A 16,272-nucleotide genomic window follows, 5' to 3' on the forward strand; every position below is an offset into this window, starting at 1 on the left:
TTAAGTAACTTGCTCGAGGTTACATGGCCAGGTGTTTCTGGGTGGGTGCTGAGTATCTGAGCCCAGGATTCGATCTGCAGGTAATCCCAACACTGGAGCCAGTGCTATTATTCACTGTGCTACCTGGCCTCCCCAAATGAGGTCCTTTCTTGAAATAAACTGCCAAGCATTCAAACTCTACTGCAGAGAGCACAATTCTGGGCTTATCACATTGTTTGAATTCCAAACATATGCTTGCCTCAAAGACTGCTTTACAGAAAATTCCCAAAAGACAAGCACTCACATGAAGGTAAGAAGAAGTAATGAAAGGACACTCTCATGTTCCCTCTTAAGAACTTTAGAATTGATTGTAAGACATGGGAGATACTGGCACAGGACCATCCAGTAGGACATATCCTCCCCAAAGGTGGTGCTATGCTCTATGAGCAAATAGAATTGTAGTAGTTCAAAAGTCACACAAAATGAGGAAAATTAGGGAATCCACCCCCAATATTCAGATGAACTATTTGTGCCTGACCTGTGGTAGAGCATTCCACATTCATATTTGTCTGATCAACCACAGAAGAACACACAGTAACTTGACTCTAATATTGTAATGTCATTTTACTCCTCTTTCAAAATGGACAGCTAAACGAACCATATGTTTGGAAAAGGAAAAAGGAAGGAGGAAGTCAGAAAGGGAAGAAGAAAAAAGATGGATGGAAGGAAGAACTTATTAAACACTTATGATGTGTGTCATATATTTTGATAAGTGCTGGGGATACAGAAACAAGCACAAAAAAACCAGGGCCTGCCTTTACGGAATTACATTCTAAAGGGAGAAAATAATACATTGTAAAGTGTTGAAGTCTGAAAGCTAGAAAAAAAACAGGGAAGGGAATAAAGGGTGACTGAGTCTTCTCCACAAAATGGAAGCTTCAGGAGGAACTCAGTAATAGGGTAAAGGGATAAATATTCCAAGTTGAGAAGAGGGCTTAGTTGTGTGCTCCACTGTGAGGAGACCTGAGGTGCTGAGGGAAGATAGATAGGTAGATAGATAGATAAAAATGTCTACAGATTTTCAAGCTTGTTGTAAAATACAAATGGCATAACGTACATACTTCCTAATCCTTAAAATTATTATTACTATTATCAATAACAATGAATGAATGAATGGATAATGTATGCATGAATGAAATGAAATACAATAACAGGCACCACCTCCATACCTCTGCTTTCATATCTGGCATATGGTGCCTCTTGATATCTGCCTTATGGGATTCATCCTTCCTTCAAAAAAGCACAGCTCAGGTGCCCCCTCCTACATGAGGCCTTTCTTGATCTACACCCCATCCCATTGGTTAGTACCCTCCTCTTATTGAAATTGCTTTGTATTTATCATATAGTTTTCTACTTCTGTATTTTGTTTCCCCCAAATACAATGTATGTTCCTTGAGGGTAGAAATTGTGGTTTTTCATTTATATTCTCAGTATCCTACAGAGTGCTTTTCATAAAGTAGACAACCTATAAAAGTTCAGTAAATTGACTTGTTATATAAAGATGATACAATTAGTTGAAAAATATATTTGTTTTTACCTATTCTTGTTAACTAATGAATGAGTATGAATTGTGCCATTAACGAACTACCTAAGCATAAAAATATAATTTTTATTATTTTTCCAATATATTTCTTTTATTTTTAGTTTTCAAAATTCATTTCCACAAGATTTTGAGTTACAAATTTTTCTTCTCATCTTTCCCCTACCCCAACCCCAAAATAGAAAGCCTACTGAATACCCCTTCTCCCAATCTGTCATCTCTTATATCCTCCCCCATTCCCCACTCCCTAAATTTTTAGCAAGGCAAGATAGATTTCTACATCCCAGTGCCTGTATATCTTATTTCCCAGATGCATATAAAAAGAAACTTTTAAAAATATTTGTTTGTAAAATTTTGTGTTCCAGATTTTTTCCCTTCTTCCCTCCTCACCCACCCCCACCGGAAAGATAAGCAATTCACTAAAGGTTGTACATGTGTAGTTTGGCAAAACATTTCCCTAGTGCTTGATTGTGAGAGACTAACTATAATTCCCTTCATCTTCTCCTGCCCCCCACCCACTTATATTTTTTCTCCTTTGACCCTGTCCCTTTTCAAAAGTGTTTGCTTCTAACTACCCTCTCCCCCTATCTGCCCTCCCTTCTATCATCCCCTCTATAATTCAATTCCCCCCTGCTTTCCTCTAGGGTAAGATACCCAACTGAGTGTGTATGTTATTCCCGTCTTAAGCCAAATTCAATTAGAGAAAGGTTGACCCATTCCCTTTTGCTTCCTGTTTTTCCCCTCCATTGTAACAGTTTTTTTCTGGCCTCTTTTATATGAGATAATTTACCCTAATCCATCTCTCCCTTTCTCCTCCCAATACATTTCTCTCGCACCTCTTAATTTTATTTTTATTTTCAGATATCATCTCTTTATATTCAACTCATTCTGTGCCCTCTGTCTATATAAATGTATATACATATGCACATACTCACATATATATTTATATGCACATGTACTCTCCTATACTTATATGTGTGTGTGTATATATACACATTCCCTTCAACTATACTCATACTGAGAAGTCTTCTGAGTTACAATTATTGTTTTTCCATGTAGGAATGTAAATAGTTCAACTTTAATAAGTTCCTAATGATTTCTTTTTCCTATTTACCTTCTCATGCTTCTTGTATTTGAAAGTCAAATTTTCTGTTGAGCTCTGGCTTTTTCATCAAGAGTGTTTCAAAGTCCTCTATTTCATTGAATGACCATATTTTTCTCCAAAGCATTATACTCAGTTTTGCTGGGTAGCCAATTCTTGGTTTTGATCCTAGCTCCTTTGACCTTGGAGATATCATATTCCAAGCCCTTCAGTCCCTTAATGTAGAAGCTGCTAGGTGTTTTGTTATCCTGATTGTGTTTCCACAATACAAAAATCCTTTGTTCCTGACTGCTTGCAGTATTTTCTCCTTGACCTGGGAATTTTGAAATTTGACTATAATATTCCTAGTTTTCTTTTTGGGATCTTAATCAAGAGGCAATTGGTAGCAGCGGCTAGGTGGTGCAATTAGTAAGAGCACCAGCCCCCGAGTCAGGAGGAACTGGGATCGTTCTGGCCTCAGATACTTAACACCCACCCACACACACAAAAATTGGCCATGTAACCTTGGGCAAGTTACTTAACCCCAATTGCTTTAAAAAAGAGGCTATTCATGAATTCTTTCCATTTCTATTTTGCCCTCTCATTCTAGAATATCAGGGCAATTTTGCTCGATAATTTCTTGAAAGATATTGTCTAGGCCCTTCTTTTGATCATGGCTTTCAGGTAGTCCAATAATTTTTTTTTAAGCAGTTGGGGTTAAGTAACTTGCTCAAGGTTATATGGCCAGTTATTTTGTGTGGGTGTTAAGTATCTGAGGCTGGAACTGATCCCAGGTCTCCTTAGTGCTCTTACTCACTGCACCACCTGACCTCCCCTGTCCAATAATTTTTTTAAATTTTCTCTCCTGGATATATTTTCTAGGTCAGCACTTTTATAAATGAGATATTTCACACTGCCTTCTATTTTTTTCATTTGATTGGATCTGTTTTCTAATATCTTGATTTCTCATAAAATCTTTTCTCCATTCTAATTTTAAAGGACTTAATCTCTTTAGTGAGTTTTTGAAATTCCTTTTCCATCTGGCCAAGTCAGCTTTTTAAGGCATTCTTCTCCTCATTGTTTTTTTGGGCCTCTTTTGTCATTTGGGATAGTCTACTTCTTAAGATATTATTTTCTTCAGAGTATATTTGGGTCTCCTTTAGAAGGCTGTTGACTCACTTTTCATGATTTTCTTGCATCATTCTCATTTCTCTTCCCAATTTTTCCTCCCCTTGTCTTACTTGATTTTCAAAATCCTTCTTGAGCTCCTCCATGGCCTGTAATTAGTTTGTATTTTTCTTGGAAGCTTTTGTTTCAGGAGTTCTGACTTTGTTGTCTCCCTCCCATTCCATGCTTTGATCCTTTTTGTCCTCCCAAAAGGATTCTATGATCTGTTTGTGCTTCCTCTGCTTGATCATATTGCCAGGCAATTACTTGACTTTTGAGCTGTTTGCCATGGTAGAGCTCTGCTTCCCGATTGCAGAGAGCTATGTCCTAAAGTGCTGGTGTTTTCTCAGCTGCCTGAGCTTTTAGGAAGGCACACTCTCTGCAGCCTCCAAAAGCCCTAGCACACTGGCCACATGCCAGAACCACCACCCAAGACTGTGATCCAGATCCAAGCAGGTTAAAGCAAGAGCTATTACTCTTTGAATGGTCACTAGGATTTGCAGTCCAGGATCTCTGGAAGCAGCCATGTGGCAGCAGCTGCAGGAGCCACACATCTGCCACTTCTTGCCCCAGGGGCAGGGACCAGACCACAGTCTTCTCCACCCAGTTCCAACAGAGTTTCTGACTGACCTTTAACTTTCTTTTTGGCATTTATGGGTAGAGAAGTTGGTGGTGATTCACTCTCCTGAGGTCTGCTCTGGCTACTGCTCAGGGCCACCCTGGGGTTGGAACTGTGTGGCTTATGTGGAACTGTGCTTGGCTCTCAGTCTTGTGTGATAGACACTGCTTGTCGGCCTCCCAGGCTGCCTTGAGTGGGAGATTTGTTTCTCTATGTCACTTTGTGGGTTCTGTAGCTCTAAAATTTGTTTAAAGTCCTTTTTTCCATGTATTTGAGGAGGTGGGAGTCAGAGCTGAGCAGATGTCCTGTTTTTACTCTGCCATCTTAGCTCCACCTCTGAAAAACATAATTTTTAAATTCAGAGGAAGATAATAATATTGCATAGTAATATTTTGAAGCTCATAAACTGCAAGTTCTATATTATTATCCCTTGTTCTTTGTTGATGTCAGTATATGTCTTCTCCTCTATTGTGGGTATTACCCTAGGCTCTGTCCAGGGTCTATATCCCTTCTTTCTAAACACTTGTGTTTTGATGACATCAGCTCGCAAACATTTGTTTACCATCTTTGTGAACTTTATATCTATACATCTAATGTGAATTGCTCTTTCATTTAAACTATCTATTGTCTATTTCCAAGTGAAGATCCTGGAAGCAGTTCAAAATAAATATGTACAAAATTGAACTCATTATCTTTCAGCTATTTTTCTTCATTTCATTATTATTTCATTATCTTTCACTATATTTCACCTATTTTTGGGTTTCTCAATGTCTGTGAGACAACAATCATGACTTTATTAACTCTAAAACTCTTTGCTTTCCTCATTGACTCTGCATATTCTAATTCCTCTCCTTTATCCTCACCACCTATTTAGTAGTAAAGTTTTGCTGATTCTGCATCCACAACAGATCTTATAGCTATTCTTTTCTCTCAATTTACACAGACACTCCTATTGTTTAGGTAAACATTCATTAACTCACCTAAAGTATTGCAATAGATGTCCAAATGACCTTTGTTTCTATTGTTCCCTCACACAAGGTTGCAAAAATAATTTCCTAAAGCACATCTGACTACATTATTCCCTTGTTTTTTAAAATTAACTAATCTTTTATTTATTTTTAGTTTTCAACATTCATTTCCACAAGATTTTGAATTTCAAATTTTCTTGCCATGTTTCCTCTACCTCCTATCCCAAGATAGCAAGCCTACTAAATACTCCTTCCCCCAATCTGATCTCTCTTATATTATCTCCCAACCACCCCTAAATTTCTAGTAGGGTAGGATGGATTTCTATACCCCACTGCCTGTATATCTTATTTCCCAGTTGCATATAAAAAATTAAACTTTTTTTTTTGTTTTTAAAACTTTGATTTCCAAATTCTTTCCCTTCTTTCCTCCTTACCTGGGACCCCCACTGGGAAGACAAGCAATTCAACATAGGTTGAACATGTGTAGTTATGCAAAACATTTCCGCAGTAGTTATAGTGTGAAAGACTAACTATATTTTCCTCCATCCTATCTCACCCCCCACTTATTCAATTTTCTTCTGTGACCTGGTGCCTTTTCAATTGTGTTTTCTTCAAACTACCCCTTCCCCCAATCTGCCCTCCCTTCTATCATCACCCTTGTTATCCCTTACCCCCCTACTTACTTGTAGGTCAAGATACCCAATTGAGTGTGTATGTTTGTAATGGAAATGCAAATTTAAAGATCTTCCCTGCCCCTAGGCTAAAGTGCACCTGAAGCCTGGGGTGGGAGGCTTGTTTTTCAGTTGATACTTCTTGATTGGCCAGTGGGTCAATAAGGTTGTTATATTCTCTGAGCCAGGAGAAGGCTATATAAGCCCTGATGTGTAGTTTTGTTTTGGGGCTCACTTTGAGAATTGTTCTGTGATTTGATCTGAATTCTGGGAAGCCGTTGTTGACAGTCCCCCGGCTTTGAAAAACCCAGATGTGGAAACCCAGATGTTGACTGGGTATGGATGTAATGGTTGGACAGTTTGGAAAGCTGTCTACTTGATCTGTTAATGTCTTGATAATTATGCCTGTATACTTTGAGGTTCAGGGTGCTGACCTTTTCTCCTGAACAAGGTAAACGATATATGTCTGACTGATTAAAGTAAGCTTGTGTGATAGTAATGGCAATTAAAGATTCCCCTGTATTGGCTTGGTTTTCAAATTGATTGTGTTAAAACCCAGAGTTTGTTAATCCCACCTGTGGGATGGGCTTGTTGATGTGAAAAGAAAGTCCTGAACTGGGAGGAGCTGGTGAGGTAGATTTGGAGAGACACTAGAGAGAGGCGGAAGATCTTTTTTTGGAAGCAGCACCTCGTGGAGAGAGAGAGACTAAGAGAATGGCTGGTGGCCGCTTGGAATTGCCCTGGACTTTTGAGACCTGCCCCCTGAGCTGCCAAGGACTGAGGAGACATGGCTGTTTTGCTGGTACTTTGTCTGTCTGTTTTGATGTTGTTTTGCCAGATTTGTCCACTGGTGAAAGACAGTCCTTTTGTTGAAGAAGTCCTGGAACCTGGCTGTTCGCTAAGAAGCCCTGAGACTGTCCTGCAGACAGAGAGTGAATACTGTCCACTGGTGAGGGACAGTACTGTTGTTGCAGGGGTCTGGAGACTGTCCTGCAGACAGAGTGAATACTGTCCACTGGTGAAGGACAGTGCTGTTGTTGCAGGGGTCTGGGAGCCTTTCTGTTGGTTCAGAAGCCCTGAAGAAGGATTTTCTTGTTGTATGTTTACAGAAATCCTGGGAGAGGGCTTTGCTAATGTGTTCAGGGGTTCTAGGACTGTTCTACAGACAGAGGATAAATTCATGAAGGGACTGGCAATGTATCTTGTGGCTTTGCTAAGCCTTGTCTCCCCAGGAACTAAGATTGCTGAGAACTTGCCTCCTGTCAAGATGAAGAAAAGACCTCCATTTGGGTATTAAGTGCTGTGTTTAAACTTGATGTAACTCTGGGGTAGATTCAATTGTGATCCAGGGGTGGGGAACTTTTGACCTTATGTTTGGAAACTAATCTCCATTTGAGAAGAGGGGCTTTGTGGTGGACTTAATTAAGGTATAGCCTAGGGGTGGAGAAGTATTTAGAACAGAGACTTTGTAATTGATTGAATGATTGGAAGGTCCTGGGGTGGGGTAGTACTTGGAGATTATTTAATCACACTTAGTAAATGCTGTATTTTGAATGATGTCATGTTTTAATCTTCTCTGTTTTTGGTTTGTCACTAAATAAAATAGAGAGCACCTATGCTGGTATTTTGAACCTGGGAAGTTGCCTTTCCTTGGCATTACATTACAGCTTGTTAACCCATTTTGAGTTGCTTTCCTTTAACAAAGCAGATCCAAGAACCTGTGTGAGCAGGCACCCTGGGGACACTGGGGTGCTTGCTGCTACAATGTTATTTACCTTCTTAAGCTAAATTCAATAAGAGTGTGGTTGACCCTTTCCTTTTGACTTCCTGCTGTTCCCTTCTATTAAAACAATTTTCTCTTTCCTCTTTTATATGAGATAATTTATCCTATTCTATCTCTCCCTTTCTCCTTTTCCTAATATTTCCTCTCTCACCTCTAAGTTTTATTTTTTTAGATATCATCCTTTCCTATTCAACTGATCCTGTACTCTCTGTGCATACATGTACACACATATACACACATTCACATATGTATTTGTATACACGTGCATCCTCCTATACATAAATACATATGTATGTATGTATACATGTATATACATATATATTCCCTTCACCTCTCCTCATACTGAGAAAACTCTCATGAGTTACAATTATCATTTTTCCATGAAGGAATGCAAATAGTTCAACTTTCATAAATTCTTTATTTTCTTTTTCCTGTTTACCTTCTCATGGTTCCCTTGCTTCTTGTATTTGAAAGTCAAATTTTCTCTTCAGCTCTGGTTTCTTCATCAAGAATACTTGAAAGTCCTCTATTTCATTGAATGACCATATTTTCCCCTGAAGCATTATACTCAGTTTTTCTGGGTAGGTGATTCTTGCTTTTGATCTTAGCTCCTTTGACCTCTAGAATATCATATTCCAAGCCCTTCAATCCCTTAATGTAGAAGCTGCTAGATCTTGTGTTATCCTGATTGTGTTTCCACAGTACTAAAATTGTTTCTTCCTTACAGTTTGTAATATTTTCTCCTTGACCTGGGAACTCTGGAATTTGGCTATAATATTCCTAGGAGTTTTCTTTTGGAGATCTTTTTGCAAGAGTCAATCATTTTTTTCAATTTCTATTTTGCCCTCTGGTTCTAAAATATCAAGGCAATTTTCCTTGAAAAAATTTTGAAGGATGATTTCCAGGCTCTCTTTTTGATCATGTCTTTCTTATATTACAATAATTTTAAAATTATCTCTCCTGATCTATTTTCCAGGACAGTGCTTATTCCAGTGAGATATTTCACATTGCTTTCTATTTTTTTTTCATTTGCTTGGATCTGTTTTCTAGTATCTTGATTTCTTATAAAGTCATTAGCTTCCATTTGCTCCCATCTAATTTTGAAGGGATTATTCTCTTCATTGAGTTTTTGAAATTCCTTGTCCATCTTACCAAATTGGCTTTTTAAGGCATTCTTGTCCTCATTGGCTTTTTGGACCTCTTTTGTCATTTGAGTTAGTCTATTTTTTAAGGTGTCCTTTTCTTCAGTATTTTTTGGGGTCTCCTTTAGCAGGCTGTTGACTCACTTTTCATGATTTTCTTGCGTTATTCTGATTTCTCTTTCCCATTTTTCCTCTGCTTCTCTTACTTGATTTTCTTTTTTTTTTCTTTTTGCTTTTTGGAGGGCAATTGGGGTTAAGTGACTTGTCCAAAGTCACATGGCTAGTTAATGTGTCAAGTGTTTGAGGCCAGATGTAGACTCAGGTCCTCCTACTCTCTATTTACTGCACCACCCAGGTGCCCCTGTTACTTGATTTTCAAAATTCTTCTTGAACTCATCCATGACCTGTAACTAGTTCTATTTTTTCTTGGAGGCTTGTGATGCAGGAGTTTTGAATTTGTTGCCTTCTTCTGCTTTTGTGTTTTGATCCATTGTGTCCCCTAAAAAAGATTCTATGGTCTGATTATGCTTCCTCAGCTTGCTCATCTTGCCAGCCAATTACTTGACTTTTGAGCTCTTTGCCATGGTAGGACTCTGCTTCTAGCATGGAGAGAGCTGTGTCCCAAATTACTGGGGTTTTTTTGGTTGTCAGAGGTCTGAGGGGCATGCCCTTTCTGCAGCCACCATAAGCTCAGGCACACTGGTCTCACATCCCAGGACTACCACCCAAGATTGTGACCCATATCCACATAGGTCAAAGGAAAACAATTACCTTCTGAATGGTCACTTCATACCCTTATGATCTGCAGGCCTGGAGGTCTGGAGGAAGCCATGGGGCAGCATCTGCAGCTGCCCTGCCTCTGCCATCTCTCACCCTATGGTCAGGGGCCAGGCCTTGCTCTTATGGCACACAGTTACAAAAGAGCTCCCTACTGACCTTTTACTTTCTCTTTGGTGTTTATGGTTTGAGAAATTTGGAAACTGCCACAGTTGCTGGTGATTCACTCTCCTGAAATCTGCTCTAGCTGTTCTGGGCCACTGGTGGGGGTCACCCTGGGTCTGCACCCACATGGCTAACATAGGACTGTGCTTGGCTCTCAGCTTGGTACAATATACCCTTTCTGTCAGCTTGCAGGCTGCCTTCAGTGGGAGATTGTTTCTTTCTGTCACTTTGTGGGTTCTGTAGCTCTAGAATTTGTTAAGAGTCATATTTTACAGGTATTGGAGTTTGTTGGAACAGGAGCTCAGACAAGTTCCTGCTTTTACTTTGCCATCTTGGATCTGAAAATTCCATCATTCCCTTGTTGAAGAAATTTCAGTGACTTTCTAGTGCTTCTAGACTATGGAGCCTTAATTTGGGGCCCACAGATGACTTTTTTCCATGGGTAGATTTCAGAGGATCTATGGATTTGGAACTTCTGATGCTTTGATAAACGTATTTCAATATAATTGCCGTCTTTTGAAATTTCCTGTATTGTATTTCGTATATGTGAAAAAGTTTTATTGAGGAATATATTTACTTTGAAAGGCTGTCAAAGAGATCTGTAATACAAAATAAAGTAAGAATTCCTGTCCTAGAATAAAATACAAACAGTACTTGGCAAAGTACCCAGCGCATATTGGGAATGATAATCATTTAACATCAATTTAATCACCTCAGTAAGGGCCAGGGCCTGAAGTAATCAATCAGAAGAAGAGCCTGGACATAACAGCTTCTTTGTTGTCTGAATAAACTCAGAGAATGCCTCTTCCTATATCAACAAAGCCAGATGGGGCTGACTTTGTGGCCATTAAGTATGAGACCCTTAACCTGAGGCATTAAGTTGAGTAATGGGACTTTTTTCTTCTCTTATATGGTTTGGATATATACTATGTCATGGCATGTTAATGGTAAAGAAAACACAGATATCCCGAGTCATAATTTCTTTTTAAAAAAAAATTAAGTTGGTTTGTTTATTTAAATTTAGATTACAACATTCAGTTTCACTGTCCCTTGAGTTTCAAATTTTCTCTTCCTCCCTTCACACCCCCCATCATTGTGGCATGCACTCGAATACAGGGTTTACAAATATCTTCACATTAATAATTAGTCAGGTTGTAAAGAAGGATTATAACTGATGGAATGAAAAGTGGGAAAGAGGAAACAAAACAAAACAAGAGAAAGAAACACAGTAAGTAGCTTGTTTCAATCTGAATTCAGACTCCACATCTCTTTCTCTGGATGTGGATATCTCTTTTGATCAGGAGTCTTTTGGAGTTGTCTTGTAACCTTACATTGCTGAGAGGAGCCCAGTCCATTGAAGTTAGTCATCACAAATATGTTGTGTTTGTGATTGTGTACAGATCTCTCCTGGTTCTGCTCTTCCCATTCACCATCAGTTTATATAAATCTCTCCAGGTTATGTTGAAGTCTGTCTGCTCCTCATTTCTTATAGTGCAGTAATATACCACAACTTGTTCAGCCATTCCCCAATTGATGGGCATCCCCTTGAATTCCAGTTCTTTGCCACCACAAAAAGAGCTGCTATAAATATTTTTGTATGTACGGGTCTTCCTCCCACTTCTCTGATTTCTTTGGGATATAATGCTAGATGTGGTATTGCTGGGTCAAAGGGTATGTACTTTTTTATAGCCTTTTAGACATAGTTCCAGATTGCTTTCCAGAAGAGCTGAATCAGTTCACAACTCCACCAACAATGCATTAATATTCCATTTTTTCCACATCATCTCCAGCATTTATCATTTTCCTGTTTTGTCATCAAAGCCAATCTGACTGGTGAGATGTGGTAGCTCAGAGTTGTTTTGATTGGCATTTCTCTAATCAATAGAGATTTAGAAAATTTTTTCATATGCTTAAAGATATCTTTGATTTCATCTTCTAAGAACTTCCTGTTCATATCCTTTGACCATTTATCAGTTGGGGAGTAGCTTGTATTTTTATAGATTTGAATCAGTTCTTTGTATATTTTAGAAGTGAGGCCTTTATCAGAGACATTGGTTGTGAAAATTCTTTCCCAAATTTTCCACTTCCCTCTTAATCTTGGTAACATTGGCTTTATTTATACAGAAATATTTCAATTTAATGTAATCAAAATTTTCCATTTTGCATTTTATGATGCTCTCTAACTCTTGTTTCTTCATGAAGTCTTTCCCTCTCTGTAAATCTGACAGGTAAACTATTCCTTGTTCTCCCAGATTGCTTACAGTATCAGCCTTTTTACCTAGATCATGCACCCATTTTGACTTTATTTTGGTATATGGTGTTAGATAATGGTCTATATCCAATTTCTGCCATACTATGTTCCAGTTTTCCCAGCAGTTTTTGTCAAATAGTATATTCTTATCCCCAAAACTGGGGTCTTTGGGTTTATCAAACAGTAGATAACTATAGTCTTTGGCTGCTGAGTCTCATGTACCCCATCTATTCCATTGGTCCTCTACTCTATTCCTCAGCCAGTAGCAAGTGGCTTTGATGACTACTGCTTTATAATATGGTTTTAAATGTAGTATGGCTAGGCCACCTTCCCTAGCATTTCTTCTCAGTAATTGCCTTGATATTCTGTACCTTTTGTTCTTCCCAATTAATTTTGCTACGATTTTTCTAGCTCTACAAAGTAATTTTTTGGTAGATTGATTGGTATGGCACTAAATACGTAATTTAATTTGGGTAAAACTGTCATTTTTCTAATATTCGCTTGACCCAGCCATGAGCAATTGTTGTTTTTCCAATTAGTTGGATCTGACTTTATTTGTGTGAAAAGCATGTCGTAATTGTGTTGGTATAAGTCTTGGCTTTGTTTTGGCAGGTGGCTTTCCAAATATTTTATAATGTCTACAGTACTTTAAATGGGATTTCTCTTTCTGTCTCTTGCTGTTGAATTTTGTTAGAGATACGTAGGAATGTCAAGGACTTTTGTGGGTTTATTTTATATCCTGCAACTTTGCCAGATTTGTTTATTATCTGAAGTAGTTTTTACTTGACTCTCTAGGATTCTCTAAGTATGTCATCTGCACAGAGCGACGGCTTGGTCTCTTCTTTGTCTCACTTGACGCCTTCAATTTCTTTTTCTTCTCTCATTGCTGCTGCTCACGTTTCTAGTGCTCAATCGAATAAGAGGCGCGACAGTCGCCACGCTGTGGCTTTTATCTTATCCCCGTTGCACATAACACTTGCTTATGGTTTCAGATAGATGCTACTTATTATTGTAAGGAAGACTCCATTTATTCTTATATTTTCTAGTGTTTTCAACAGTAATGGGTGTTATCAATCTCAGAAAGAGGGAGGTTCTTTTTTTTAATAGGCTTTATTAACTTCTGATTTACATCATCCATTTCTGCCAGATTTTGAGTTACAAATTTTCTCCCCATTTTTCCCCTACCCACCGCCCCAAAATAGCGGTCCCACAGGATATCCCCTCCTCCAATCTGCTCTCTCCCATATCTACTCCCATACCCCTTTCGACTTTTCCAGTGGATCTCTATGCCCCAGTGCCTGTGTATCATATTTCCCAATTACATGTAAAATAGTACTAATAATAGTATATATTTGAATATTTGATTTTAAAACTTTGAATTCCAGACTCATTCCCTTCCTCTCCCGCCACCCACCCCAACTGGGTAGATAAGCAGTCCAGTGTAGGTTGTACATGTGAGGCGAATGCAAAACAATAACATAGTAGATATATTGTAAAAGACTGACTATATTTCCCTCCCTCCTATCCCACCTCCCACCCACTCCACTCTCTGCCCTGATCCCATACCTTCTCAAAAGTCGGTGCCTCCAACCTCCCTCCCCCGCAACCTGCCCTCCATTCCATCATGCCCCCTCTCATTCCCTTTCCCCCCTCCTACTCTCCTGGAGGGTATCTCACCCTATTTGGTGTGTATTTCATTCTCTCCTCAATCCAAATTCAATGGGAATAAGGTTGACCCATTCCTGTTTGCCTTCCTGTTCTTTCCCTCCATTGTAACCATTTTCCCTTGCCTCTTCTATATGAGATAGTTTACCCCATTCTGTCTCTCCCTATCCCCTCTCGTATTCCTCTCTCACCTCTTAATTTAACCTTTTAAGTATCATCCCTTCCTGTGTCCTCTATTGGTCCTGTGTCCTCTATCTATGTATACTTGTAAACATATATACACACATTCACATATGTATTCATATGCCCATATACCCTCATATATATATTTTTTATTTCCTTCAACTACTCAGAAAAGTTTCATAAGTTACAATTATTGTTTTTCCATGTAGGAATGGTAATAGTTCAACTTTGATAAGTTCCTTATGATTTCTTTTCCCTTTTTACCTTCTCATGCTTCTCTTGATTCTTGTATCTGAATGTCAATTTTCTATTCAACTCTGTTTTTTTCAGCAAGAATGCTTGAAAGTCCTCTATTCCACTGAATGACCATATTTTCCCCAGAAACATGATGCTCAATTTTTCTGGGTAGGTGACTCTTGCTTTTAATCCCAGCTTCTTTGACCTCCGCAATATCATATTCCAAGCCCCTTGATCCTTCAGTGTAGAAGCTGCCAGATCCTGGGTTATCCTGATTTTGTTTCCATAATATTCAAATTTTTTCTTCTTGGCTTCATGTAATATTCTCTCCTTAATCTGGGAATTCCAGAACCTGGCTATAATATTCCTAGTAGTTTTCTTTTTGGGATCTTTTTCAAGAGGTGATCGGTGGATTCTTTCAACCTCTATTTTGCCCTCTGGTTCTAAAACATCAGGGCAGTTTTCTTTGAGAACTTCCTGTTGGATTATTTCTAGGTTCTTATTTGATCATGGCTTTCAGGTAGTCCAATAATTTTTAAGTGATCTTTCCTGGATTTATTTTCCAGGTCAGTGGATTTTCCCATGAGATATTTCACATTGCCTTCTATTCTTTTATTTGTTTGGATCTGTTTAACAGCATCTTGATTTCTCATAAAGTCATTAGCTACCATTTGCTCCAATCTAATTCTTAAGCAATGATTCTTCTAATTGAGCTTTTGAGATTCTTTTTCCATCTGGCAAATTTGGCTTTTTAAGGCATTCTTCTCCTCATTGCCTTTTTGAGACTCTTTTGCCATTTGAGTTAGTCTATTTTTCAAGGTGGTATTTTCCTCAGTCAGGCTGTTGACTCTCATTTCATAATTTTCTTGCCTCATTCTCATTTCACTTCCCAATTTTTCCTCCACTTCTCTTATCTGCTTCTTAAGGTTCTCTATGGCCTATAACCAGCTGGTATTTTCCTTTGAAGCTTTTGGTGCAGGAGTTCTGACTTCACTGTCTTCCTCCTGTTCCATGCTTTGCTCCTTTTTGTCCCCAAAATAGGAGTCTAATGTTGGAATCTTCTTTCTGCTTTGTTTCCTTTGCCTGGTCATGTCTCCCCTCAGTCACTTGATCCCTGGGCTTTTTGCCACAGTAGGACTCTGCCACCAGACAGGGGAGCTTTCATCCCAAATGGTGGGGTTTTGTCAGCTGCCAGAGGTATTAGATGGGTTCCCTCTCTGAGGTCTCCACACGCTCTTGCAAGCTGGACACACACCCCCGGGCCTCCATCCTAGACTGCAATCCAGATCCAAGCAGGTTAAAGCAAGAACAATTACCCCTCAGACTGGTGCTTGGTCCCCCTATACTCTGTAGGCCAGGAGCTGGATCTGCCACTTGGCACTGGCTGACTGTGCAGCAGTCTCAGTGGCTTCTTGCCCCAGGAGGTAAAAGCCATGCACTCCCCCTTAGTGGGTCTCAAAGTCCAGACTGCACTGACCTCTCACTTTGTCCTTTGCATCTATGTCTTGATAAATCTGGAAATGGCCAAAGCTGCTGCTGATCTGGAGTGCTTCTGTCCGATGTCTGGTCAGGCCCACCCTGGGGCTAAAGCCTTGGCTTGGGGCTGGGCTCAGCTCCCAGAGTGCTGCGCTGGCTGATTCCTGCTGGCCTGCTGGGCTGTTCTCAGTGGGAGGTTAGCTTCTCTGTGTCATTTTGTGGGTTTTGCAGCTCCATAGTTTATTTAGAGTCCCCTTTTACATGGATTGGGGAGGATGGAAGTGGGAGCCCAGTGGAGTTCCTGCTTCTACTCTGCCATCTTGATTCCACCTCCAAAGGGGAGATTCTGAGTCATAATTTCAATTGACACTTTGTTAGCACTTATTTTATTGTATTTACCACCTATCCAATTAAGAATATTCCTTTCTCATACAGTGATTAAACATTTATGGAGACCATAAATTTGAGTGACACAACCACCCTGAAATGGAATGGTTCTAAAATATAT

This window comes from Petaurus breviceps, unplaced genomic scaffold (genome assembly GCF_028583685.1).
Source record: "Petaurus breviceps papuanus isolate PSGF00001 unplaced genomic scaffold, PetGlider_PUasm1.0 38, whole genome shotgun sequence".
In the NCBI taxonomy this organism is placed as follows: domain Eukaryota; kingdom Metazoa; phylum Chordata; class Mammalia; order Diprotodontia; family Petauridae; genus Petaurus; species Petaurus breviceps.